The sequence below is a fragment of the Squalius cephalus genome (assembly GCF_949319135.1).
Source record: "Squalius cephalus genome assembly, chromosome: 22".
Lineage (NCBI taxonomy): Eukaryota > Metazoa > Chordata > Actinopteri > Cypriniformes > Leuciscidae > Squalius > Squalius cephalus.
This window is the reverse complement of record NC_137143.1, coordinates 11,065,691-11,092,675: the sequence shown is the minus strand read 5'-3', so window position 1 is coordinate 11,092,675 and position 26,985 is coordinate 11,065,691.

The following is a 26,985-nucleotide window of genomic DNA, read 5'->3' as shown; positions in this document are numbered from 1 at the left end:
ACAATGCTTAGCTAAGTTCTAAAGAATGCTAATTCAATGAAACATGACTTTGTTGTTACTCAAGAAGGCAATGTCCAATTTGCACCAAACTTCACATGTTTGATAAGAGTTCTGTCCTGAACACACATCCATGCTCATATTCAGTTATAGTCATAACGCCACCTACTGGCAACAGAAACTGACATGGTTAACACAGTAATGCAGTACTAACCACATAATTATTGTGTACTAAGCATGCTAGAAACAGACTGAACATGCTAGCAACACTTAGCTGAGTCATGAAGCATGCTATTATCACCATTATACAAAACATTTTGTAACTGACTTTGACATACTCTTACTATATATACCTCCTTAAATGTACATTTCCCAACCATGCTCTGCCTTCCTAAAGCCACCGAGTGTTGATGGCATGGGTGCGAGGGCCCTTTCATCGCTGCTTGCAGCTTTAATTATTATTATTATTATTCTTCTCCGCATTTAATTGCATTTTTGAGGGCCTAAACATGCTCGAAAACTCACGAAACTTTGCACACGCGTCAGAACTGGCGAAAATTTACATCTGATATAGGTTTCAGAATTGGGCGGGGCAAAATGGCTCGATAGCGCCACCTATAAAAGTTCAACGGAGTGCGCCTCCCGCTGTGTTCCACGTACGTGTACGAAATTCGGTACATATGTGAAAGGACCTAATACCTACAAAAAAGTCTCTTGGAGCATAGCTCTAAACACAACAGGAAGTCAGCCATTTTCAACTTCCTCTCTGATTTTTGTGCACTTTTTGCCATTTTCAGGCCTCGTACTTTAACGAACTCCTCCTACAGTTTTAATCTGATCATCTTCAAATTTGGTGAGTGTAATCTTAAGGCCTTTGCGACGTTAAATTGCGAAGATCTTGAGTTTTCGTCGAAGGGCGGGCCCTCGGCGGCCTGACAAATTTTGATGTTTCGCCATGAAACAGGAAGTTGCTGTAACTCAGGCATGGAATGTCCAATCTTCCCCAAACTTCACACTTTTGATAAGCGTTCTGTCCTGAACACATGACCATGCTTATATTCAGTTACAGTCATAGCGCCACCTGCTGGCAACAGGAAGTGACATGTTTAACACTCTTGTGGACTCCTGATAACATATAAAAAAGTGCCAGCAAGTGCTAAACATGCTAACAACTTACTAGAAACATGCTAAAACATGCTAGCAAACACTTAGCTAAGTGCTAAAGCATGCTATTACTGCAATTAAATAGGAATTTGCTGTAACTCAGGCACGGAATGTCCGATCTGCCCCAAACTTCACACGTTTGATAAGCGTTCTGTCCTGAACACATGACCATGCTCATATTCAGTTACAGTCATAGCGCCACCTGCTGGCAACAGGAAGTGACATGTTAAACACTGTTGTGGACTCCTGATAACATATAAAAAAGTGCCAGCAAGTGCTAAACATGCTAACAACATACTAGAAACATGTTAGCAAACACTTAGCTAAGTGCTAAAGCATGCTATTGCTGCAAATAAATAGGAAGTTGCTGTAACTAAGGCATGGAATGTCCAATCTGCCCCAAACTTCACACTTTTGATAAGCGTTCTGTCCTGAACACATGACCATGCTCATATTCAGTTATAGTCATAGCGCCACCTGCTGGCAACAGGAAGTGACATGTTTAACACTCTTGTGGACTCCTGATAACATATAAAAAAGTGCCAGCAAGTGCTAAACATGCTAACAACATACTAGAAACATGCTAAAACATGCTAGCAAACACTTAGCTAAGTGCTAAAGCATGCTATTACTGCAATTAAATAGAAATTTGTTGTAACTCAGGCACAGAATGTCCAATCTGCCCCAGACTTCACACGTTTGATAAGAGTCATGGCCTGAACACATCTACATGAGAATATTCAGTTATAGTAATAGCGCCACCTACTGGTAACAGGAAGTGTCATGTTTAACACGTTGATGCCGTTCTAGCAACATGTTAAAAATGCCATTGACTTCTAAAAATGCTAGAAACATGTTAAAACATGCTAGCAATACTTAGCTAATTCAATGAAACAGGATGTTGTTGTTACTCAAGAAGGCAATGTCCAATCTGCACCAAACTTCACACTTTTGATAAGCGTTCTGTCCTGAACACATGACCATGCTCATTCAGTTACAGTCATAGCACCGCCTGCTGGCAACAGGAAGTGACATGTTAAACACTGTTGTGGACTCCTGATAACATATAAAAAAGTGCCAGCAAGTGCTAAACACGCTAACAACATACTAGAAACATATTAGCAAACACTTAGCTAAGTGCTAAAGCATGCTATTGCTGCAATTAAATATGAATTTGCTGTAACACAGGCATGGAATGTCCAATCTGCCCCAAACTTAATATGTAACATGCAAGAAACATGCTAGCAACACCTAGCTAAGTTCTAAAGCATGCTAGAAATGCTAAAGGAAGTTGTTGTAAATTAGGCATACAATGTCCAATCTACCCCAAACTTCAAACGTTTGATAATAGTTATCTCCTGAACACAAGTCCATGCTCATATTCAGATATAGTCATAGCGCCGCCTGCTGGCAACAGGAAGTGACGTTTAACACTATTCTGGACTCCTAATAACATATAAAAAAGTGTCACCAACTGCTAAACATGTTAGCAACATACTAGAAACATGCAATCAAATACTTAGCTAAGTGTTAAAGCATCCTATTACTGCAATTAAATATGAATTTGCTGTAACTCAGGCATTCAATGTCCAATCTACCCCAAAATTAATATGTAATATGCTAGAAACATCATAAAACATGCTAGAAATGCTAAAGGAAGTTGTTGTAACTCAAGCATACAATGTCCAATCTGCCCCAAACTCCACATGTTTGATAAAAGTCCTGCACTGAACACATCTACATAGCGATATTCAGATATAGACATAGCCCCACCTACTGGCAACAGAAACTGACATGGTTAACACAGTAATGCAGTACTAACCACATAACTATTGTGTACTAAGCATGCTAAAAACATACTAAACATGCTAGCAACTACTATATATACCTCCTTAAATGCACATTTTCCAACCATGCTCTGTCTTCCTAAAGCCACCGGGTGGCGGCGGCACGGGTGCGAGGGCCCTTTCATCGCTGCTTGCAGCTTTAATTAGGGCCCGAGCACCGATGGTGAGAGGACCCTATTGTTTTTGCTCCGTTTATTATTAGGGCCCGAGCACCGATGGTGTGAGGACCCTCTTGGAATTGCTCTGTTTATTATTAGGGCCCAAGCCCTGAAAGGGCGAAGGCCCTATTGTTTCCGGTAGGATTATTATTATTATTATTATTATTATTATTATTATTATTATTTTGTCAACCTTTCGGGCACTTTTGGGGCCCTTAACATGCTCGAAAACTCTTGAAATTTTGCACACACGTCAGAACCCGCGGCCATCAGGGCCGGACTGAAGCTGGTACCCGGGCGTGGCAGGGGGGCTCGACAGCGCCCCCTGGAACGGGATCCAAACACGTGTCCATAAATCAAACACGCTTGCATGTAATAATATGAAACTCGGTACACATATAGATCTCATCGGGCCGAACAACTTTCGTGCTCTAAGTTTTACGCCAGCCAAACAGGAAGTTGGCTATTTAGCGTTGTTTGGAAACGCATGCTGTGGAATTTAATGTACTCCTCCTAGGGAATTCATCGATTCGCCTCCAAACTCGGTGTGCATGAAGTCAAGACATTGAGGATGCTAAATTGCGGACGGATTTTTGATATCTCGAACGGTTTGGCCGTGGCGAGGAAACAAATTTATGGCGAAAAAATGAAACAGGAAGTGTGTTATAACTTCTGCATACATTAACTGATCTTGATGAAACTTCAGCAGTGTGTTCGTTGTAAGAGGCCGATCACATGGATGTGACTATTGTGAGTCAAAGTTATAGCACCACCAACAGGCAGCAGGAAGTACATCACTTTCAAAATGCTTTGAAATCAGTGTCTTATTTTTACCCGATTTGCTTCAAACTTTATGTGTACAATGTAGACACACGGCAGATGTAGACCTGTGAAAGGATTATTGATATCTTAGATACTGTTGCCGTGGCAACGCATCAAACTTTAATATTATTTTTTGATGCTTTTGAGACTCTTAACATACTTGAAATTGCATGAAACTCAACAGACACATCACATTTATTAGCCCGTAGACATGTGCAAAGTTTCAGAAACGGGCGTGGTGGAATGGCTCAGTAGCGCCACCTTTAGTCAAAAATGGGGGCTTAGTTTTTCCTAGAATCACAAAACTTGGTATGTGTATTGTTCTCATCAAGACGGACAACTTTCTAATTTACATGAACCATCTCCGACCAACAGGAAGAGAGATATTTTGGTTTGAATGTGGATTTTCTGAAGAATTTTCTCTCCCTCTCTCTGTGTCTGTGTGTGTGTGAGGGGAGGGGGGGATTTGACTATTGCTTTTATATTGTTAATCAAGGTTTCAGGGGCTTTTGGGGTCCTTAACGTGCTCAAAAACTCTTGAAACTTTGCACACAGGTCAGAACCCACGGCCATCAGGGCCGGGCTGAAGCTGGTACCCGGGCGTGGCTGGGGGGCTCAACAGCGCCCCCTTGAACGGGGTTCTAAAACTTGATCCATATATCAAACACGCTCGCATGAATTAATATGAAACTCGGTACACATATAGATCTCATCGGGCCGAACAACTTTCCCCCGGTCAAGTTTTACGCCAGCCCAACAGGAAGTCGGCAATTATTGGTTGTTTGGAAAACGCTTCCTGTGGAATGCGAAGTACTCCTCCTAGAAAATTCACCGTGTCCCCTCCAAACTCGGTGTGCATGTAGTCAAGACTTTGAGGATGCTAAATTGCGGACGGATTTTTGATATCTCGAACGGTTTGGCCGTGGCGAGGAATCGAATTTATGGCGAGAAAAGAGAAACACGAAGTGGAATAACTTCTGCATACATTAACTGATCTTGATGAAACTTCAGCAGTGTGTTCGTGGTAAGAGGCCGATCAGATGGATGTAACTATTGTGATTCAAAGTTATAGCACCACCAACTGGCAGCAGGAAGTGTATCACTTTCAACATGCTTTTGACAAAAGTGGGGGGGTTAGTTTTAAATACAGTAAAAAAAACTCAGTTCATATATTGATCTCATCGACCCGGATAACTTTCTAATTTAAAGTCATTAGCTCTGACCATCAGGAAGTCAGATATTTTGGTCTGAATGTGGATTTTTTTGCAAAATCAGCCTCTGAATTTTTAGCCACCTTTATCTAAGTGGTTATTTTATTCCCACCAAACTTTTTCAACATGATAAAAATATATTAATGATGCTAAATTGTGAACGGATAATAAATATCTCAAACGGTCTTGCTATGGCGAGGGATTAAAGTAATGTCAAAAAAGGAACCACTAAAAGGCTCATATATTCTAAAAATGTAATTATACACCATTTATTACTATATAAAAGTATACAAATATCAGAACTTAACTCATTTTATTCTTTTTTTCAATTTAAGAATGAAGTTTAAGTTTAAAAACTGCCAGAATGGTTGTTTAGTCTAAACAATAAATAAATAGTCAAACATAGTGCTATACTGCCCTCTTGTGTTCAAAATCAGGTAGGCCTATTATATCTATATAAAAATATACTAGGTATGTGACGGTGAGAATATTTTCCCACCGGTTAACTGACGTGTGACACTGCTGGGGGCTTTTTAATCGCTAACTTAAAAACGAAAGTAAAATATGTTCGTCCGCACGGACATTGATAATGGTGCGGAGCAGAGCGAGCGTTTTCAATAAATTCCTATGGAAGGAGGAATGACCTAAGAAACGTTGACTCTGTTCTGCTCGTTCCTCGCTGAGGACGCGCACCATTATGAATGCCTGTGCAGCCGTGAGCATTTTAGTTTCATTTTCGGGGCGGATTGCTTGAATGTATTTTAAAAAAGCACAATGTTGTGTTTTATTGCTACTGTACAAAAATATAAGTTAACACTTTGCAGTTTGAATGATGTTCTGAACAAAATGACAGAGTATGTTTTTATGTGTCCACTGTTCAATCGCGCCCTCGTTTTAGTGATTCCCAAGTTATTTTTTCATTTAAGTTTTTTTCATTGTTCTAATCAGGTCAGGCAAGTAAAATTATCTGTGTCTTATCCCTTACATTTTTATATAATTATATAAATATATAATACACTACTGTTCAAAAATTTGGCGTCAGTAAGATTTTTAAGCTAAGTTTCTTCTGCTCACCAAGGCTGCATTTGTTTGATTAAAAATACAAACAAAAACAGTAATATAGTAAAATATTATTCCAATTTAAAACAGCTGCTTTCTATTTTAATATATTTTAAACTGTTATTTATTCCTGTGATCAAAGCTGAGTTTTCAGCATCATTACTCCAGTCGTCACTGTCACATGATCCTTCAGAAATTATTCTAATAAGATGATTGATGCTCAAGAAACATTCATTATTATTTTAAATGTCGAAAACAGTTGTGTACAGTCTTTGATGAATAGAAAGTTCAAAAGAACAGCATTTATCTGAAATCTAAAGCTTTTGTAACATTAAACACTACCACTCAAAAGATTGGGGTCAGTAATCATTTTAATTTTATTTTTGGAGGAAAGAAATCAAATAAATCAATACTTTTATTCATCGAGAATGAGTTAAACTGATCAAAAGTTACAGTACAGACATTTATAATGTTAAAAAAAAATTATATTTGAAATAAATGCTGTTCTTTTGAACTTTACATTCATCAACGCATTTTGAAAAAAATCTTTACACAACTGTTTTCACCATTGAAAATAATAATTAATATTTATTGACCATCAATCATCATATTAGAATGATTTCTGAAGGATCATGTGACACTGAAGACGGGAGTAATGATGCTGAAAACTCAGCTTTGATCAGATAAATTAATTACAGTGTAAAATATTTTAAAATAGAAAACAGCTGTTTTAAATTGGAATAATATTTCACAATATTACTGTTTTTGTTTGTATTTTTAATCAAATAAATGCAGCCTTGGTGAGCAGAAGAGACTTCTCCTAAAAACATTAAAAATCTTCCTAACCCCAAACTTTTGAACGGTATATATATATATATATATATATATATATATATATATATATATATATATATATGCACACATATATAAATACATATATATATATATATATATATATATATATATATATATATATATATATATATATATATATGTTTGTATATATGAATATATATATATATATATATATATATATGTTTGTATATATGAATGTATATATATATATATATATATATATATATATATATATATATATATATATAAATATAGCTGCGAGCAGCGATGGAGGGCCAAAGCCGGGGTACCGCCACCCCGGTGCCTTTAGGTAACTAAAGGCACCGGGGTTGCGGTGCCACCGGCTTGGGCCCGTAATCGCTGCTCGCAGCTATATTTAGGGCCCAAGCCCTGAAAGGGCGAAGGCCCTATTGTTTTCGTAAGGATTATTTTTTTTTTTTTTCTTCATTATTTTTTTTTTTGCCTTTTTGCCACTTTTGGGGCCCTTAACATGCTCAAAAACTCTTGAAACTTTGCACACATGTCAGAATCCGCGGCCATCAGGGCCGGACTGAAGCTGGCACCGGGGCGTGGCAGGGGGGCTCGACAGCGCCCCCTGGAATGGTGTCAGAAAACTTGGTCCATATATCAAACACGCTTGCATGTAATAATATGAAACTCAGTACACATATAGATCTCATCGGGCCGAACAACTTTCGTGCTCTAAGTTTTACAAAAGCCCAACAGGAAGTCGGTTATTATACGTTGTTTGGAAAACGCATACAATGGAATGTGAAATACTCCTCCTAGGGAATTCATCCGATCGCCGCCAAACTCGGTGTGAATGAAGTCAAGACATTGAGGATGAATTCTTGCGAATAGATTTTTGATATCTCGAACGGTTTGGCCGTGGCGAGGAAACGAATTTATGGCGAATAATGGGACTCAGGAAGTGTGTTATAACTTCTGCATACATTAACTGATCTTGCTGAAACTTCAGCAGTGTGTTCGTTGTAAGAGGCCGATCACATGGATGTGACCTTTGTGAGTCAAAGTTATAGCGCCACCAACTGGCAACAGGAAGTGTGTCACTTTCAAAATGCTTTGAAATCACTTTCTTATTTTTACCCGATTTGCTTAAAACTTTATGTGTATAATGTAGACACACGGCAGATGTAGACCTGTGAAAGGATTATTGATATCTTAGATACTGTTGCCGTGGCAACGCATCAAACTTTAATATTCTTTTTGGATGCTTTTGAGACTCTTCACATGCTTGAAAATGCATGAAACTCGACAGACACATCACATTTATTATACAGTAGACATGTGCAAAGTTTCAGATACGGGCGTGGTGGAATGGCTCAGTAGCGCCACCTTTAGTCAAAAATGGAGGCTTAGTTTTTCCTAGAATCACAAAACTTGGTAGGTGTATTGTTCTCATCAAGCAGGACACCTTTCTAATTTACAGTCATAACCTCAGACCCACAGGAAGTCAGATATTTTGGTTTGAATGTGGATTTTCTGGAGAATTTTCTCTCTCTCTCTGTGTGTCTGTGTGTGTGTGTGTGGTGGGGGGGATTTGTCTATTCCATTTAATCTTTGTTTTTCAAGGTTTCAGGGGCTTTTGGGGCCCTTAACATGCTCGAAAACTCTTGAAACTTTGCACACAGGTCAGAACCCACGGCCATCAGGGCCGGACTGAAGCTGGTACCCGGGCGTGGCAGGGGGGCTCGACAGCGCCCCCTGGAATGGGGTCCGAAATCTTGGTCCATATATCAAACACGCTTGCATGTAATAATATGAAACTCAGTACACATATAGATCTCATCGGGCCGAACAACTTTCGTGCTCTAAGTTTTACAAAAGCCCAACAGGAAGTCAGTTATTATACGTTGTTTGGAAAACGCATGCAATGGAATGTGAAATACTCCTCCTAGGGAATTCATCCAATCGCCTCCAAACTCGGTCAGCATGAAGTCAAGACATTGAGGATGAAAAATTGCCAGGGGATTTTTGATATCTCGAACGGTTTGGCCGTGGCGAGATAACTAATTTATGGCGAATAATGGAAACAGGAAGTGTGTTATAACTTCTGCATACATTAACTGATCTTGATGAAACTTCAGCAGTGTGTTCATTGTAAGAGGCCGATCACATTGATGTGACTATTGTGAGTCAGAGTTATAGCGCCACCAACTGGCAGCAGGAAGTGTGTCACTTTCAAAATGCTTTGAAATCACCGTCTTATTTTTACTTGATTTGCTTCAAACTTTATGTGTATAATTTAAACACATGGCAGATGTAGACCTGTGAAAGGATTATTGATATCTTAGATACTGTTGCCGTGGCAACGCATCAAACTTTAATATTCTTTTCGGATGCTTTTGAGACTCTTAGCATACTTGAAATTGGATGAAACTCAACAGATACATCACACTTATTAGCCAGTAGACGTGAAAAGTTTCAGAAACGGGCGTGGCAGGGGGGCTCAACGGCGCCCCCTTAAACGGGGTCTGAAAACTTGGTCCATATATCAAACACGCTTGCATGAATTAATATGAAATTCGGTACACATATAGATCTCATCGGGCCAAACAACTTTTCCCTGGTCAAGTTTCACGCCAGCCCAACAGGAAGTCGGCTATTATGGGTTGTTTGGAAAACGCTTGCTGTGGAATGTGATGTACTCCTCCTAGAGAATTCATTCAATCACCTCCAAACTCAGTCAGCATGTAGTCAAGACTTTGAGGATGCTAAATTGCGGACGGATTTTTGATATCTTGAACGGTTTGGCCGTGGCGAGGAATCAAATTTATGGCGAGAAAAGAGAAACACGAAGTGGAATAACTTCTGCATACATTAACTGATCTTGATGAAACTTCAGCAGTGTGTTCGTGGTAAGAGGCCGATCAGATGGATGTAGCTATTGTGAGTCAAAGTTATAGCGCCACCAACTGGCAGCAGGAAGTGTGTCACTTTCAACATGCTTTTGACAAAAGTGGGGGGGTTAGTTTTAACTACAGTAAAAAAAAAATAGTTTGTATATTGTTCTCATCAAGCCGGACAACTTTCTAATTTACATTCATTAGCTCCAGCCATCAGGAAGTCAGATATTTTGGTCTGAATGTGGATTTTTTTTGCTAAATCAGCCTCTGAATTTTTAGCCACTCCTCTTAAACTATTTATTTTATTCCCACCAAACTTTTTCAACATGATGAAAATACATTAAATATGCTAAATTGTGAATGGATAATAAATATCTTAAACGGTTTTGCTATGGCGAGGGATTAAAGTAATGTCCAAAAAGGAAACACTAAAAATCTTCTAAAAATGTAATTATATACCATTTATTTCTATATAAAAGTATACAAATATCACAACTAAACCCATTTTATTCTGTTTTTGCAATTCAAGAAGAATGAAAAAGTTAAAAACAGGCTATTTAGTGCTATTTGGTTAAACAAAAAAGCAAACATAGGGCTATACTGCCCTCTTGTGTCCAAAAGGACATCAAAATAGTATATAAAACGTTTTACCAGGTAGGCCAATATTGTATTTAAATATACATTTATTAGGTATGTGTCTGAGGATATTTTCCCACCGGTTAATCGACGTGTAACACCGCTGGGGGCTTTTGAATTGCCAACTTAAAAACGAAAGTAAAATATGTTAGTCCGCACTGACATTGATAGTGGTTGAGCGAGCGTTTCAAATGAATTCCTATAGAAGTAGGAATTAACTGAAAAACGTTCACTCTGTTCTGCTCGTTCCTCACCGTGGATGCGCACCGTTTTAAATCGCTAATATGAGCATTTTAGTTTAATTTTAAAATTAGCACCTTTTGGGGGGAGGATTGCTTGAAATTATTTTACAAAAGCACAATGTTGTGTTTTATTGCGACTGTACACAAATATAAGTTAACACTTTGCAGTTTGAATGTCGTCCTGTATAATGACGGAGTATGTTTTTTTTTTTCAATCGCACCCACGCCACACACACACACACACACACACACGGTTTACTATCTTTGTTGGGACTCTCCATAGACTTAATGGTTTTATACTGTACAAACTGTATATTCTATCTCCTCACACTAACCCTAGCCCTAAACCTACCTATCACAGAAAACTTTCTGCATTTTTACATTTCCAAAAAAAACTCATTCTGCATGATTTATAAGCTTGTTTACCCATGGGGACCTCTATTTAGGTCCCCACTGTGACACGAGTCCCCATGAGTCGGTGTGCATTCAGGTTGAAGTCCCCACCGGGATAGAAAAACATGAACACACACACACACACACACACACACACACACACACACACACACACACACACACACACACACACACACACACACACATTCCAGCATTGTAATCTTGACATCGCAGCCTGTTCATTATAGCCTTCATAAAATATAATAATAAAATAGTCAACCTAACATATAAAAATTACACTGCTCTAAATAGTCAGTAGTACAATTCATACATTCACAGTAAGCACCGCTCCACTGTGATGTTTCCAAGCACATTTTTGCGCTTGTGAAGAGGATGATTTTTTCCATCGATATTGGAACATGAGTGAAGAACAAAGCCTATAATAAAGAATAGTTTAGCATCCAAATACATCGCAAATGTTGAAACAAGAGGGTTACGTGAGCCCAACACTGCTTTCTTTCATTTTTATTTTTACATTAAATTTAAAGGATTTGTTGTGGAATATTTTGAGTGTATCATAAAATCAGAATAAGGTAAGTCAAGTAATATTTTTGGTCTTTTATATATATATATATAAATATAGCTGCGAGCAGTGATGAAGGGCCAAAGCCGGCGGTACCGCCACCCCGGTGCCTTTAGGTAACTAAAGGCACCGGGGTTGCGGTGCCACCGGCTTGGGCCCGTAATCGCTGCTCGCAGCTATATTTATATATATATATTTATTATTATTATTATTCTTCTCCGCATTGAATTGCATTTTTGAGGGCCTAAACATGCGCGAAAACTCACGAAACTTTGCACACGCGTCAGAACTGGCGAAAATTTACATCTGATATAGGTTTCAGAATTGGACGGGGCAAAATGGCTCGATAGCGCCACCTATAAAAGTTCAACGGAGTGCGCCTCCTGCAACGTTCCACGTACGTGCACGAAATTCGGTACATACGTGTAATGACCTAATACCTACAAAAAAGTCTCTTGGAGCATAGCCCTAAACACAACAGGAAGTCAGCCATTTTGAACTTCCTCTCAGATTTTTGTGCAGTTTTTGCCATTTTCAGGCCTCGTACTTTAACGAACTCCTCCTACAGTTTTAATCTGATCATCTTCAAATTTGGTGAGTGTAATCTTAAGGCCTTTGCGACGTTAAATTGCGAAGATCTTGAGTTTTCGTCGAAGGGCGGGTCCTCGGCGGCCTTACAAATTTCGATGTTTCGCCATGAAACAGGAAGTTGCTGTAACTCAGGCATGGAATGTCCAATCTCCCCCAAACTTCACACGTTTGATAAGAGTTCTGTCCTGAACACATGGCCATGCTCATATTCAGTTATAGTCATAGCGCCACCTGCTGGCAACAGGAAGTGACATGTTTAACACTGTTATGGACTCCTAATAACATATAAAAAAGTGCCAGCAAGTGCGAAACATGCTAACAACATACTAGAAGCATGCTAAAACATGCTAGCAAACTCTTAGCTAAGTGCTAAAGCATGCTATTATTGCAATTAAATAGGAATTTGCTGTAACTCAGGCATGGAATGTCCAATCTGCCCCAAACTTCACACTTTTGATAAGCGTTCTGTCCTGAACACATCTACATGATAATATTCAGTTATAGTAATAGCGCCACCTACTGGCAACAGGAAGTGTCATGTTTAACACGTTGATGCCATTCTAGCAACATGTTAAAAATGCCATTGAGGTCTAAACATGCTAGAAACATGTTAAAACATGCTAGCAATACTTAGCTAAGTGCTAAAGCATGCTAATTCAATGAAACAGGATGTTGTTGTTACTCAAGAAGGCAATGTCCAATATGCGCCAAACTTCACACTTTTAATAAACGTTCTGTCCTGAACACATGACCATGCTCATATTCAGTTACAGTCATAGTGCCACCTGCTGGCAACAGGAAGTGACATGTTAAACACTGTTGTGGACATATAAAAACATATAAAAAAAGTGCCAGCAAGTGCTAAACATGCTAACAACATACTAGAAACATGCTAAAACATGCTAGCAAACACTTAGCTAAGTGCTAAAGCATGCTATTGCTGCAATTAAATAGGAATTTGCTGTAACACAGGCATGGAATGTCCAATCTGCCCCAAACTTCACACGTTTGATAAGAGTCATGGCCTGAACACATCTACATGAGAATATTCAGTTATAGTAATAGCGCCACCTGCTGTCAACAGGAAGTGACATGTTTAACACTGTTGTGGTCTCCTAATAACATATATAAAAGAGCCAGCAAGTGCTAAACAGGTTAGCAACATACTAGAAACATGCTAGCAAACACTTAGCTAAGTGATAAAGCATGCTATTACTGCAATTAAATAGGAATTTGCTGTAACTCAGGCATGGAACGTCCAATCTGCCCCAAACTTCACATGTTTGATAAGAATCATGGCCTGAACGCATGCCTATGCTCAAATTCAGTTATAGTAATAGCGCCACCTACTGGCAACAGGAAGTGACATGTTTAACACGTTGATGCCGTTCTAGCAACATGTTAAAAATGCCATTGAGTTCTAAACATGCTAGAAACATATTAAAACATGCTAGCAATACTTAGCTAAGTGCTAAAGCATGCTAATTCAATGAAACAGGACTTTGTTGTTACTCAAGAAGGCAATGTACAATCTACCCCAAACGTCACACGTTTGATAAGAGTTATCTCTTGAACACATGTCCATGCTCATATTTAGTTATAGTCATAGCGCCACCTGCTGGCAACAGGAAGTGACGTTTAACACTGTTCTTGACTCCTAATAACATATAAAAAAATGCCAGTAGGTGCTAAACATCCTACCAACATACTAGAGACATGCTAAAACATAATAGCAAACACTTAGCTAAGTGCTAAAGAATGATATTACTGCAATTAAATATGAATTTGCTGTAACTCAGGCATGGAATGTCCAATCTGCCCCAAACTTCACACTTTTGATAAGCGTTCTGTCCTGAACACATGACCATGCTTATATTCAGTTACAGTCATAGCGCCACCTGCTGGCAACAGGAAGTGACATGTTTAACACTGTTGTGGACTCCTAATAACATATAAAAAAGTGCCAGCAAGTGTTAAACATGCTAACAACATACTAGAAACATGCTAAAACATGCTAGCAAACTCTTAGCCAAGTGCTAAAGCATGCTATTATTGCAATTAAATAGGAATTTGCTGTAACTCAGGCATGGAATGTCCAATCTGCCCCAAACTTCACACTTTTGATAAGAGTCATGGCCTGAACACATCTACATGAGAATGTTCAGTTATAGTAATAGCGCCACCAACTGGCAACAGGAAGTGACATGTTTAACACGTTGATGCCGTTCTAGCAACATGTTAAAACATGCTAACAATGCTTAGCTAAGTTCTAAAGAATGCTAATTCAATGAAACATGACTTTGTTGTTACTCAAGAAGGCAATGTCCAATTTGCACCAAACTTCACATGTTTGATAAGAGTTCTGTCCTGAACACACATCCATGCTCATATTCAGTTATAGTCATAACGCCACCTACTGGCAACAGAAACTGACATGGTTAACACAGTAATGCAGTACTAACCACATAATTATTGTGTACTAAGCATGCTAGAAACAGACTGAACATGCTAGCAACACTTAGCTGAGTCATGAAGCATGCTATTATCACCATTATACAAAACATTTTGTAACTGACTTTGACATACTCTTACTATATATACCTCCTTAAATGTACATTTCCCAACCATGCTCTGCCTTCCTAAAGCCACCGAGTGTTGATGGCACGGGTGCGAGGGCCCTTTCATCGCTGCTTGCAGCTTTAATTATTATTATTATTATTATTTTGTCAACCTTTCGGGCACTTTTGGGGCCCTTAACATGCTCGAAAACTCTTGAAACTTTGCACACAGGTCAGAACCCGCGGCCATCAGGGCCGGGCTGAGGCTGGTACCCGGGCGTGGCAGGGGGGCTCGACAGCGCCCCCTGGAACGGGATTCGAACACGTGTCCATAAATCAAACACGCTTGCATGTAATAATATGAAACTCGGTACACATATAGATCTCATCGGGCCGAACAACTTTCGTGCTCTAAGTTTTACGCCAGCCCAACAGGAAGTCGGCTATTTAGGGTTGTTTGGAAACGCATGCTGTGGAATTTAATGTACTCCTCCTAGAGAATTCATCCAATCTCCTCCAAACTCGGTCAGCATGAAGTCAAGACATTGAGGATGCTAAATTGCGGACGGATTTTTGATATCTCGAACGGTTTGGCCGTGGCGAGGAAACGAATTTATGGCGAAAAAATGAAACAGGAAGTGTGTTATAACTTCTGCATACATTAACTGATCTTGATGAAACTTCAGCAGTGTGTTCGTTGTAAGAGGCCGATCGCACAGATGTGACTATTGTGAGTCAAAGTTATAGCGCCACCAACAGGCAGCAGGAAGTACATCACTATTAAAATGCTTTGAAATCACTGTCTTATTTTTACCAGATTTGCTTCAAACTTTATGTGTACAATGTAGACACACAGCAGATGTAAACCTGTGAAAGGATTATTGATATCTTAGATACTGTTGCCGTGGCAACGCATCAAACTTTAATATTATTTTTTTATGCTTTTGAGACTCTTAACATACTTGAAATTGCATGAAACTCGACAGACACATCACATTTATTAGCCCGTAGACATGTGCAAAGTTTCAGAAACGGGCGTGGTGAGGGGCTCAGTAGCGCCACCTTTAGTCATAAGTGGGGGGGTTAGTTTTATCAACAGCAACAAAACTTGGTATGTGTATTGTTCTCATCAAGACGGACAACTTTCTAATTTACATGATCTATCTCCGACCAACAGGAAGAGAGATATTTTGGTTTGAATGTGGATTTTCTGAAGAATTTTCTCTCCCTCTCTCTGTGTCTCTGTGTGTGTGAGGGGAGGGGGGATTTGACTATTGCTTTTATATTGTTAATCAAGGTTTCAGGGGCTTTTGGGGTCCTTAACATGCTCAAAAACTCTTGAAACTTTGCACACAAGTCAGAACCCCCTGCCATCAGGGACGGGCTGAAGCTGGTACCCGGGCGTGGCAGGGGGGCTCAACAGCGCCCCCTTGAAAGGGGTCCCAAAACTTGGTCCATAGATCAAACACGCTTGCATGAATTAATATGAAACTCGGTACACATATAGATCTCATCGGGCCGAACAACTTTCCCCCAGTCAAGTTTTACGCCAGCCCAACAGGAAGTCGGCTATTATGGGTTGTTTGGAAAACGCTTGCTGTGGAATGCGAAGTACTCCTCCTAGAGAATTCATCCAATCCCCACCAAACTCGGTGTGCATGAAGTCAAGACATTGAGAATTCTAAATTGCGGACGGATTTTTGATATCTCGAACGGTTTGGCCGTGGCGAGGAAACGAAATTATGGCGAGAAAAGAGAAACACGAAGTGGTATAACTTCTGCATACATTAACTGATCTTCATGAAATTTCACCAGTGTGTTCGTGGTAAGAGGCCGATCAGATGGATATAACTATTGTGAGCCAAAGTTATAGCGCCACCAACTGGCAGCAGGAAGTGTGTCACTTTCAACATGCTTTTGACAAAAGTGGGGGGGTTAGTTTTACCAACAGTTCCAAAAATCAGTATATATATATTGGTCTCATCGAGTCAGACAACTTTCTAATTTACAGTTATTAGCTCAGAGCAAAAGGAAGTCAGATATTTTGGTTTGAATGTGGATTTTTTGGATATTTCAGACTCTGAGTTTTTAGCTACTCTTCCTAACTGGTTTATTTTATTCACACCAAACTTTTTCAAAATGATGAAAATACATTAAAGATGCTAAATTGTGAACGGATATTAAACATCTCAAACGGTTTTGCTATAGTGAGGGACTAAAGTAATGTACAAAAAGGAAACTAAAAGCCTCATCTTCTAAAAATGTAATTAAAAAACATTTATTTCTATATAAAAGTATACAAATATCACAACTAAACCCATTTTATTCTTTATTTTTTTTCAATTTAATAATTATTTATAAGTTTAAAAATAGTAATTGTACTATTTAGTCCCATAAAAGTCAAGTCATACATAGGGCTATACTGTCCTCTTGTGTTCAAAATCAGGTAGGCCTATTGTATCTACATAAAAATATACTAGGTTTGTGACGGTGAGAATATTTTACCACTGGTTAATCTATGTGTGACACCGCTGGGGGCTTTTGAATCGCCAACTTAAAAACGAAAGTAAAATATGCTCGTTCGCACTGACATTGATAGTGGTTGAGCGAGCTTTTCAAATGAATTCCTATGGAAGTAGGAATTAACTGAAAAACGTTCACTCTGTTCTGCTCGTTCCTCGCCGTGGATGCGCACCGTTATGAATGCCCGTGCAGCCATGAGCATTTTAGTTTAATTTTAAAATGAGCGCTTTTCGGGGGGTGGATTGCTTGAAATTATTTTACAAAAGCACAATGTTGTGTTTTATTGCGACTGTACACAAATATAAGTTAACACTTTGCAGTTTGAATGTCGTCCTGTATAATGACGGAGTATGTTTTTATGTGTCCACTGTTCAATCACTCCCACGCCACACACACACACACACACACACGGTTTACTATCTTTGTGGGGACTCTCCATAGACTTAATGGTTTTATACTGTACAAACTGTATATTCTATCTCCTCACACTAACCCTACCCCTAAACCTACCTATCCCAGAAAACTTTCTGCATTTTTACATTTCCAAAAAAACTCATTCTGTATGATTTATAAGCTTGTTTACCCATGGGGACCTCTATTTAGGTCCCCACTGTGACATGAGTCCCCATGAGTCTGTGTGCATTCAGGTTGAAGTCCCCACCGGGATAGAAAAACATGAACACACATACACACACACACACACACACACACACACACACACACACACACACACACACACAAACACACAAACACACATTCCAGCATTGCAATCTTGACATCGCAGCCTGTTCATTATAGCCTTAATAAAATATAATAATAAAAATAGTCAACCTAACATAAACGAATTACACTGCTCTGTTTAAATAGTCAGTAGTACAATTTGTACCATTCACAGAAAGCAAAGCTCCACTGTGATGTTTCCAAGCACATTTTTGCGCGTGTGAAGAGGATGATTTTTTCCATCGATATTGGAACACGAGTGAAGTACAAAGCCTATAATAAAGAATAGTTTAGCATCCAAATACATCGCAAATATTGAAACATTTTGATTCTAATGAGAGGGTTACGTGAGACCAACACTGCTTACTTTCGTTTTTATTTTGACATTAAATTTAAAGGATTTGTTGTGGAATATTTTGAGTGTATCATAAAATCAGAATAAGGTAAGACAAGTAATATTTTCTGTCTTATATATATATATATATACACGTGTATATATATATATATATACGTGTGTATATATATATATATATATATATATATATATATATATATATGTATATGTGTGTGTGTGTGTGTGTGTGTGTGTGTGTGTATGTATATATATATATATATATATATATATATATATATATATATATATATATATAAAATATATATATATATATATATATAAATATAGCTGCGAGCAGCGATGGAGGGCCAAAGCCGGCGGCACCGCCATCCCCGGTGCCTTTAGGTAACTAAAGGCTCCGGGGTTGCGGTGCCACCGGCTTGGGCCCGTAATCGCTGCTCGCAGCTATATTTAGGGCCCGAGCACCGATGGTGTGAGGACCCTCTTGGAATTGTTTATTATTATTATTATTATTATTCTTCTCCGCATTTAATTGCATTTTTGAGGGCCTAAACATGCTCGAAAACTCACAAAACTTTGCACACGCGTCAGAACTGGCGAAAATTTACATCTGATATAGGTTTCAGAATTGGATGGGGCAAAATGGCTCGATAGCGCCACCTATAAAAGTTCAACGGAGTGCGCCTCCCGCAACGTTCCACGTACGTGCACGAAATTCGGTACATACATGTAATGACCTATTACCTACAAAAAAGTCTCTTGGAGCATAGCCCTAAACACAACAGGAAGTCAGCCATTTTGAACTTCCTCCCAGATTTTTGTGCAGTTTTTGCCATTTTCAGGCCTCGTACTTTAACGAACTCCTCCTACAGTTTTAATCTGATCATCTTCAAATTTGGTGAGTGTAATCTTAAGGCCTTTGCGACGTTAAATTGCGAAGATCTTGAGTTTTCGTCGAAGGGCGGGTCCTCGGCGGCCTGACAAATTTTGATGTTTCGCCATGAAACAGGAAGTTGCTGTAACTCAGGCATGGAACGTCCAATCTGCCCCAAACTTCACACATTTGATAAGAGTTCTGTCCTGAACACATGACCATGCTCATATTCAGTTATAGTCATAGCGCCACCTGCTGGCAACAGGAAGTGACATGTTTAACACTGTTATGGACTCCTAATAACATATAAAAAAGTGCCAGCAAGTGCTAAACATGCTAACAACATACTAGAAGCATGCTAAAACATGCTAGCAAACTCTTAGCTAAGTGCTAAAGCATGCTATTATTGCAATTAAATAGGAATTTGCTGTAACTCAGGCATGGAATGTCCAATCTGCCCCAAACTTCACACTTTTGATAAGCGTTCTGTCCTGAACATATCTACATGAGAATATTCAGTTATAGTAATAGCGCCACCTACTGGTAACAGGAAGTGTCATGTTTAACACGTTGATGCCATTCTAGCAACATGTTAAAAATGCCATTGACTTCTAAACATGCTAGAAACATGTTAAAACATGCTAGCAATACTTAGCTAAGTGCTAAAGCATGCTAATTCAATGAAACAGGATGTTGTTGTTACTCAAGAAGGCAATGTCCAATCTGCGCCAAACTTCACACTTTTAATAAACGTTCTGTCCTGAACACATGACCATGCTCATATTCAGTTACAGTCATAGTGCCACCTGCTGGCAACAGGAAGTGACATGTTAAACACTGTTGTGGACATATAAAAACATATAAAAAAAGTGCCAGCAAGTGCTAAACATGCTAACAACATACTAGAAACATGCTAAAACATGCTAGCAAACACTTAGCTAAGTGCTAAAGCATGCTATTGCTGCAATTAAATAGGAATTTGCTGTAACACAGGCATGGAATGTCCAATCTGCCCCAAACTTCACACGTTTGATAAGAGTCATGGCCTGAACACATCTACATGAGAATATTCAGTTATAGTAATAGCGCCACCTGCTATCAACAGGAAGTGACATGTTTAACACTGTTGTGGTCTCCTAATAACATATATAAAAGAGCCAGCAAGTGCTAAACAGGTTAGCAACATACTAGAAACATGCTAGCAAACACTTAGCTAAGTGCTAAAGCATGCTATTACTGCAATTAAATAGGAATTTGCTGTAACTCAGGCATGGAATGTCCAATCTGCCCCAAACTTCACATGTTTGATAAGAATCATGGCCTGAACACGTCTATGCTCAAATTCAGTTATAGTAATAGCGCCACCTACTGGCAACAGGAAGTGACATGTTTAACACGTTGATGCCGTTCTAGCAACATGTTAAAAATGCCATTGAGTTCTAAACATGCTAGAAACATATTAAAACATGCTAGCAATACTTAGCTAAGTGCTAAAGCATGCTAATTCAATGAAACAGGACTTTGTTGTTACTCAAGAAGGCAATGTACAATCTACCCCAAACGTCACACGTTTGATAAGAGTTATCTCTTGAACACATGTCCATGCTCATATTTAGTTATAGTCATAGCGCCACCTGCTGGCAACAGGAAGTGACGTTTAACACTGTTCTTGACTCCTAATAACATATAAAAAAATGCCTACTGGCAACAGAAACTGACATGGTTAACACAGTAATGCAGTACTAACCACATAATTATTGTGTACTAAGCATGCTAGAAACAGACTAAACATGCTAGCAACACTTAGCTGAGTCATGAAGCATGCTATTATTACCATTATACAAAACATTTTGTAACTGACTTTGACATACTCTTACTATATATACCTCCTTAAATGTACATTTCCCAACCATGCTCTGTCTTCCTAAAGCCACCGAGTGTTGATGGCACGGGTGCGAGGGCCCTTTCATCGCTGCTTGCAGCTTTAATTATTATTATTATTCTTCTCCGCATTGAATTGCATTTTTGAGGGCCTAAACATGCGCGAAAACTCACGAAACTTTGCACACGCGTCAGAACTGGCGAAAATTTACATCTGATATAGGTTTCAGAATTGGACGGGGCAAAATGGCTCGATAGCGCCACCTATAAAAGTTCAACGGAGTGCGCCTCCTGCAACGTTCCACGTACGTGCACGAAATTCGGTACATACGTGTAATGACCTAATACCTACAAAAAAGTCTCTTGGAGCATAGCCCTAAACACAACAGGAAGTCAGCCATTTTGAACTTCCTCTCAGATTTTTGTGCAGTTTTTGCCATTTTCAGGCCTCGTACTTTAACGAACTCCTCCTACAGTTTTAATCTGATCATCTTCAAATTTGGTGAGTGTAATCTTAAGGCCTTTGCGACGTTAAATTGCGAAGATCTTGAGTTTTCGTCGAAGGGCGGGTCCTCGGCGGCCTTACAAATTTCGATGTTTCGCCATGAAACAGGAAGTTGCTGTAACTCAGGCATGGAATGTCCAATCTCCCCCAAACTTCACACGTTTGATAAGAGTTCTGTCCTGAACACATGGCCATGCTCATATTCAGTTATAGTCATAGCGCCACCTGCTGGCAACAGGAAGTGACATGTTTAACACTGTTATGGACTCCTAATAACATATAAAAAAGTGCCAGCAAGTGCGAAACATGCTAACAACATACTAGAAGCATGCTAAAACATGCTAGCAAACTCTTAGCTAAGTGCTAAAGCATGCTATTATTGCAATTAAATAGGAATTTGCTGTAACTCAGGCATGGAATGTCCAATCTGCCCCAAACTTCACACTTTTGATAAGCGTTCTGTCCTGAACACATCTACATGATAATATTCAGTTATAGTAATAGCGCCACCTACTGGCAACAGGAAGTGTCATGTTTAACACGTTGATGCCATTCTAGCAACATGTTAAAAATGCCATTGAGGTCTAAACATGCTAGAAACATGTTAAAACATGCTAGCAATACTTAGCTAAGTGCTAAAGCATGCTAATTCAATGAAACAGGATGTTGTTGTTACTCAAGAAGGCAATGTCCAATATGCGCCAAACTTCACACTTTTAATAAACGTTCTGTCCTGAACACATGACCATGCTCATATTCAGTTACAGTCATAGTGCCACCTGCTGGCAACAGGAAGTGACATGTTAAACACTGTTGTGGACATATAAAAACATATAAAAAAAGTGCCAGCAAGTGCTAAACATGCTAACAACATACTAGAAACATGCTAAAACATGCTAGCAAACACTTAGCTAAGTGCTAAAGCATGCTATTGCTGCAATTAAATAGGAATTTGCTGTAACACAGGCATGGAATGTCCAATCTGCCCCAAACTTCACACGTTTGATAAGAGTCATGGCCTGAACACATCTACATGAGAATATTCAGTTATAGTAATAGCGCCACCTGCTGTCAACAGGAAGTGACATGTTTAACACTGTTGTGGTCTCCTAATAACATATATAAAAGAGCCAGCAAGTGCTAAACAGGTTAGCAACATACTAGAAACATGCTAGCAAACACTTAGCTAAGTGATAAAGCATGCTATTACTGCAATTAAATAGGAATTTGCTGTAACTCAGGCATGGAACGTCCAATCTGCCCCAAACTTCACATGTTTGATAAGAATCATGGCCTGAACGCATGCCTATGCTCAAATTCAGTTATAGTAATAGCGCCACCTACTGGCAACAGGAAGTGACATGTTTAACACGTTGATGCCGTTCTAGCAACATGTTAAAAATGCCATTGAGTTCTAAACATGCTAGAAACATATTAAAACATGCTAGCAATACTTAGCTAAGTGCTAAAGCATGCTAATTCAATGAAACAGGACTTTGTTGTTACTCAAGAAGGCAATGTACAATCTACCCCAAACGTCACACGTTTGATAAGAGTTATCTCTTGAACACATGTCCATGCTCATATTTAGTTATAGTCATAGCGCCACCTGCTGGCAACAGGAAGTGACGTTTAACACTGTTCTTGACTCCTAATAACATATAAAAAAATGCCAGTAGGTGCTAAACATCCTACCAACATACTAGAGACATGCTAAAACATAATAGCAAACACTTAGCTAAGTGCTAAAGAATGATATTACTGCAATTAAATATGAATTTGCTGTAACTCAGGCATGGAATGTCCAATCTGCCCCAAACTTCACACTTTTGATAAGCGTTCTGTCCTGAACACATGACCATGCTTATATTCAGTTACAGTCATAGCGCCACCTGCTGGCAACAGGAAGTGACATGTTTAACACTGTTGTGGACTCCTAATAACATATAAAAAAGTGCCAGCAAGTGTTAAACATGCTAACAACATACTAGAAACATGCTAAAACATGCTAGCAAACTCTTAGCCAAGTGCTAAAGCATGCTATTATTGCAATTAAATAGGAATTTGCTGTAACTCAGGCATGGAATGTCCAATCTGCCCCAAACTTCACACTTTTGATAAGAGTCATGGCCTGAACACATCTACATGAGAATGTTCAGTTATAGTAATAGCGCCACCAACTGGCAACAGGAAGTGACATGTTTAACACGTTGATGCCGTTCTAGCAACATGTTAAAACATGCTAACAATGCTTAGCTAAGTTCTAAAGAATGCTAATTCAATGAAACATGACTTTGTTGTTACTCAAGAAGGCAATGTCCAATTTGCACCAAACTTCACATGTTTGATAAGAGTTCTGTCCTGAACACACATCCATGCTCATATTCAGTTATAGTCATAACGCCACCTACTGGCAACAGAAACTGACATGGTTAACACAGTAATGCAGTACTAACCACATAATTATTGTGTACTAAGCATGCTAGAAACAGACTGAACATGCTAGCAACACTTAGCTGAGTCATGAAGCATGCTATTATCACCATTATACAAAACATTTTGTAACTGACTTTGACATACTCTTACTATATATACCTCCTTAAATGTACATTTCCCAACCATGCTCTGCCTTCCTAAAGCCACCGAGTGTTGATGGCACGGGTGCGAGGGCCCTTTCATCGCTGCTTGCAGCTTTAATTATTATTATTATTCTTCTTCTTCTTCTTCTCCGCATTTAATTGCATTTTTGAGGGCCTAAACATGCTCGAAAACTCACGAAACTTTGCACACGCGTCAGAACTGGCGAAAATTTACATCTGATATAGGTTTCAGAATTGGACGGGGCAAAATGGCTCGATAGCGCCACCTATAAAAGTTCAACGGAGTGCGCCTCCCGCAACGTTCCACGTACGTGCACGAAATTCGGTACATACATGTAATGACCTAATACCTACAAAAAAGTCTCTTGGAGCATAGCCCTAAACACAACAGGAAGTCAGCCATTTTGAACTTCCTCTCAGATTTTTGTGCAGTTTTTGCCATTTTCAGGCCTCGTACTTTAACGAACTCCTCCTACAGTTTTAATCTGATCATCTTCAAATTTGGTGAGTGTAATCTTAAGGCCTTTGCGACGTTAAATTGCGAAGATCTTGAGTTTTCGTCAAAGGGCGGGTCCTCGGCGGCCTGACAAATTTCGATGTTTCGCCATGAAACAGGAAGTTGCTGTAACTCAGGCATGGAATGTCCAATCTGCCCCAAACTTCACACTTTTGATAAGCGTTCTGTCCTGAACACATGACCATGCTCATATTCAGTTACAGTCATAGCGCCACCTGCTGGCAACAGGAAGTGACATGTTTAACACTGATATGGACTCCTAATAACATATAAAAAAGTGCCAGCAAGTGCTAAACATGCTAACAACATAATAGAAGCATGCTAAAACATGCTAGCAAACTCTTAGCTAAGTGCTAAAGCATGCTATTATTGCAATTAAATAGGAATTTGCTGTAACTCAGGCATGGAATGTCCAATCTGCCCCAAACTTCACACTTTTGATAAGCGTTCTGTCCTGAACACATCTACATGAGAAAATTCAGTTATAGTAATAGCGCCACCTACTGGTAACAGGAAGTGACATGTTTAACACTCTTGTGGTCTCCTAATAACATATAAAAAAGAGCCAACAAGTGCTAAACAGGTTAGCAACATACTAGAAACATGCTAGCAAACACTTAGCTAAGTGCTAAAGCATGCTATTACTGCAATTAAATAGGAATTTGCTGTAACTCAGGCATGTAATGTCCAATCTGCCCCAAACTTCACACATTTGATAAGAATCATGGCCTGAACACATGTCTATGCTCAAATTCAGTTATAGTAATAGCACCACCTACTGGCAACAGGAAGTGACATGTTTAACACTTTGATGCCGTTCTAGCAACATGTTAAAAATGCCATTGAGTTCTATACATGCTAGAAACATGTTAAAACATGCTAGCAGTACTTAGCTAAGTGCTAAACCATGCTAATTCAATGAAACAGGACTTTGTTGTTACTCAAGAAGGCAATGTACAATCTACCCCAAACTTCACACGTTTGATAAGAGTTATCTCTTGAACACATGTCCATGCTCATATTTAGTTATAGTCATAGCGCCACCTGCTGGCAACAGGAAGTGACGTTTAACACTGTTCTTGACTCCTAATAACATATAAAAAAATGCAAGTAGGTGCTAAACATCCTACCAACATACTAGAGACTTGCTAAAACATACTAGCAAACACTTAGCTAAGTGCTAAAGAATGATATTACTGCAATTAAATATGAATTTGCTGTAACTCAGGCAAGGAATGTCCAATCTGCCCCAAACTTCACACTTTTGATAAGCGTTCTGTCCTGAACACATGATCATGCTTACAGTCATAGCGCCACCTGCTGGCAGCAGGAAGTGACATGTTTAACACTGTTATGGACTCCTAATAACATATAAAAAAGTGCCAGCAAGTGCTAAACATGCTAACAACATACTAGAAACATGCTAAAACATGCTAGCAAACTCTTAGCTAAGTGCTAAAGCATGCTATTATTGCAATTAAATAGGAATTTGCTGTAATTCAGGCATGGAATGTCCAATCTGCCCCAAACTTCACACATTTGATAAGAATCATGGCCTGAACACATGTCTATGCTCAAATTCAGTTATAGTAATAGCGCCACCTACTGGCAACAGGAAGTGACATGTTTAACACTTTTATGCCGTTCTAGCAACATGTTAAAAATGCCATTGAGTTCTAAACATGCTAGAAACATGTTAAAACATGCTAACAATGCTTAGCTAAGTGCTAAAGAATGTTAATTCAATGAAACATGACTTTGTTGTTACTCAAGAAGGCAATGTCCAATTTGCACCAAACTTCACACGTTTGATAAGAGTTCTGTCCTGAACACACATCCATGCTCATATTCAGTTATAGCCATAACGCCACCTACTGGCAACAGAAACTGACATGGTTAACACCGTAATGCAGTACTAACCACATAATTATTGTGTACTAAGCATGCTAGAAACAGACTAAACATGCTAGCAACACTTAGCTGAGTCATGAAGCATGCTATTATCACCATTATACAAAACATTTTGT